Here is a 4,055-nt window from a genome sequence, read left to right as displayed (position 1 = left end):
AAGGGGAACAGACAGAGTCCTGTTCTTTGAAGACCATGCTACAGATTTGGGCTTTATCCAAGTGAAAATGAAAACAAGTGCTTTAAGCTAAAGAGTAAAACAGCCTGATATGTGTTGTATAGGATCTCTTCACACCTCAGATGGATAATGTTCTACAAGGGCAGATGTCAGTGTAAGAACCCATACAGAAGGTCACCTCAGGATATCAAGTGATGGGATTGAAGAACGGCTGATGAACATTTTTAATAACATCATTATCAGAGTCCCATGATTTGTCTCAACAGAGCAGTAAAAATAATGTAATATTGTCTTAGTTAGGGTTTTACTGCTGTGAACAGACACCATGACCAAGACAACTCTTATAAAGAACAACATTCAATTGTGGCTGGCCTACAGGTTCAGAGGTTGAGTCCATTATCAAGGCAGGACTATGGCAGTGTCCAGGCAGATATGATGGGAGAGGAGCTGAGAGTTCTACAACATTCCAGAGGTAAACAGGAGAAAACTGACTTCCAAACAGTTAGGACTAGGGTCCTAAAAACCATGGTCACAGAGACACATCTACTCCAACAAGACCAAATTCCTAATAGTGCAACTCTCTGGGCCAAACATATACAAACCATCACACACACACACACACACACACACACACACACACACACACACACTAGCACACATGCAGGGACACACAAACACACACACACACACACACACACACACACACACACACACACAAGGAATGATTGAATAGCTTTCCATATATACTGCTTATCCCACCTTATTTTAAGTGTAAAGCATTAGTCTCAATATATAGACATTTCATTTCTGCTAATGCTGGCAAGCCTGTCTAAAGAAAGGGGGATCAGGTTGCTCTTTCCTTAATTCTCCTTCCTCTTTCCAGCTCCTTCCCTCAAGATCCACTCATAGAAAGAAACTGAAGAGGCAGTGTTACTTAGGGTGGGTGGTACCACTACAGTTGACTTTCTTCTGCTTGATGATTGCTGTTTGTCTTGACAGCCCTGAGTGGTCCCTAGGACTTTTGCCTTGGCAGATGTACACCTACAGGTTGCTGGGCTCCTAAGCCAAGCATATTTATCCCACGAAAAAACAGCTAGGGTCTTTTTGGTGTGTGGTTTCTGGTGATAAGACTCAGCAGTGACTTAATCTTTCTCACCAATATCCTTTTAGCGCCTACCTTGGGCACGCACTACTCACTGATGATTTACTTCTGTCACTTAGGTTGTTTTTTGGCACAGATGCCAAAAACCCAGATAATCTGAAAGAGAAGCTCATCCCATTCTGTGTGGTACACATCCAGACTGCTTAGTGTCTGCCATTTCTCAGCTCCACCATCATTCTCCAGTGCTGTGTCTTTGTGTGATGTAGCCTGGGACAGATAAGCCATTCTGCTAGTCATATCATCTGAGGGATATATGACCTGGAAGGAACCTTATCCACATGGGGAGTCTCTCCACACTGTCCTTCATTGGCTCAGGGATATTCTAGCATCTCTGTTACTACCTTCTTGTGAAGATAGGCTACTGAGGTACAACTTACTGTACCATCTCCTCCTAGCTTTCTGGTTATAATGTCAAAGGAAAGGCCATTGCCACTTCATCGGAATGTTGTCAGGCTGACAGAACAAATACTGTGTCCTCCAAAGATGTCTTTTGGGTAGAAAGACAGCTTTAAATGTTGGCAGCCCTTTTCACTTTAGAAATCAGGTTCTCTGTGTGCTTGACCTCAATTTTAACTTCAGTCACAACTGCAGGGACACAAAACAATGCCTTCTCAAACTTTTATAAATCCTTGTCATGTTCAGAAGACACTATCTGGCAGCAGGACTTCTGGTCCCCTGGATCTTACAATCCTACACAATGTTCCCTGAGCTTTGTGTGTAGATTTTGCATTGTAGCTGTGCCAATTGGGGTTGGGAACCTCATGATCACTTAGCCTCTGTGGTTTGATCAGTTGTGGGTCACTGCAGTAGCCTTTGGTGGAGCACATTCATCTTTGATGAATGATGAGAGCTACACTTAGCTGTGAGTTTGAGGGCTACACTCATCTGTGGATGTAAGGATAAACATTTAGAATAGAATTAGGAATTATAGTGGTTTAAGAAAATATCAGCAATATGTACATCCAGTTTTCTTCTAGTGTCTATGATCCCTCCAAACATGTGTAGCTAGCTAGGTTCACAGTAACAGGCATGAATTTCCTCCAAGTAGATCCTTAGTTAAAGTACATGGTTGTTGGTTACTCCAAGGATTAAATGTCACTATGATAGTCTCAGATATATTTTGCCATGTGGGTTTATAGGCTTCACTACTAGGTACAACTTTGATTTCTTTTCTCCCTTGGCAATATGGATAGAACCTTCAGATTCTCTTGAGAGTTAGTCTCTGGGGAGTGGCCATCCATGTCAGATCAGGTCCAGCCCCATTTTCCCATTTCCCCTGTGATAGTGCAAAAAGTGTGAAGAGGAGGAGGAAGATGGAAACAATCCAACGACAAACAACGTTGTCACCCAAATGGGTCTCCAAAAGAAACAGTCTCATCGGAGAAAGCCTGGTGACCAAGCACATTAGAAAACTGAAGTAAAGTGACCATTTAAATTTTTAATGAGAATGAGTTGAATTTCTTCAAATTTGAGGAGTTGTCACTTTTGTTTGTATTATTTTCCTTCCAATTTGAGACATCTTGAACAATGTCTAATTGCTGGGTTGGTTTTTTTTTTTTTTTTTTTTTTTTTTTTTTGATAGAATATTTCTTTCTCACAAAATGCCTCTTCCATGGAAATCAGTGAATAATCTCCAAGTGCTCTCAGTGGTAAAAGGGATTGAAATGGAAAAATAATTGCATGCCTTGCACCTGCCTCCTGAAATTCATTAGCAGCTTATGCTACCCTGAAATCTTCTCTGAGGATGTTCAAAACAATCACACAATTGTTCTGCCTCATCCCGTGTTTTATGATGCCAGCACTTAAGTGGCTCAGACAATGAAAGGGTTTGAGATGCACAGGCTGTTCTCAGACACAGAAGAGGTCTCTGCATGCCACTCATTCTGAATTCTCATCCCTTCTCCAAAGGGAAGCACCTGTTTTTGCTTCACAGGGCCAGACCAACTCAAAACCAACAAATTAATTAACACACGAAGGAAAAAAGAACTCTGAAAACTGATTGTACTTTTAAAGTAATTTCACAGACAGAAGTTTGTCCTAAAAACCAACTTGGGTGCCATAGTCTATTTAGAAGGAACACTTAACTTTTTTTTTTTTTTTTTTTTTTTAAACAGAGAAATGACAAATACCAACTGGGAGGTTGAGCTTCACACAAAAAAGAGATACTCCACTTTCCAAGTCCATTTCTGTTGACGTCCTCAAATATTGTGTGTAGAATCCATTTCCAAATTACCAGTCCTATAATGGTTACGGGTGGTTGTTGACTTGGTAGGATCTAGAATCACCAAGGAGACACACTTCTATGCATTATAGGAGGGACTCTCTAGATTGAGTTAGCTGACATGGGACAGCTCCCCCTACATGTGAGCAACACCATTCCATTGACTGGCCTTCCAGACTTAATTAAAGTGAGAAGGCAAGTGGAGGCAGAGCATTTGCTGCTTTCTGCTTCCTGACTATGAGGACAACATGACCAGCTGCCTCATGCTCCTCCCATCATGCTCTCCCCACAACACTGGACTATACTCAAACTCTGACTGGACTAAACCCCCGTGTCTAAGTTGCTTTTGCCAGGCATTTCATCATAAGAAAGAGACAAACGACTGCTCAGTGATGCTTTGGTTGTTCTCCCATGGTATGCCTCATTCCACATGCTCACCCTATGGTCCTCCTGCAGTCTGCATGAAATCTGTGCAAACATAGGAGTAGCTTCTCTGTTTCTTCCCACAAGCCTTTGCAGGTCTCGCTCTTTGTGAATAATAGTTTCTAGATAAGTACAGGGCAATAATAACTATTACTATACAGTGCTATATGTTTTAAAACATAACTCAGAAAAAAAAGAGTATTGATTTGAGCACCCATTTTACAGTGTGAA

This window comes from Arvicanthis niloticus, chromosome 19 (genome assembly GCF_011762505.2).
Source record: "Arvicanthis niloticus isolate mArvNil1 chromosome 19, mArvNil1.pat.X, whole genome shotgun sequence".
In the NCBI taxonomy this organism is placed as follows: domain Eukaryota; kingdom Metazoa; phylum Chordata; class Mammalia; order Rodentia; family Muridae; genus Arvicanthis; species Arvicanthis niloticus.
The sequence above is the reverse complement of the archived record's forward strand: the minus strand, read 5'-3'. Positions refer to the sequence as shown.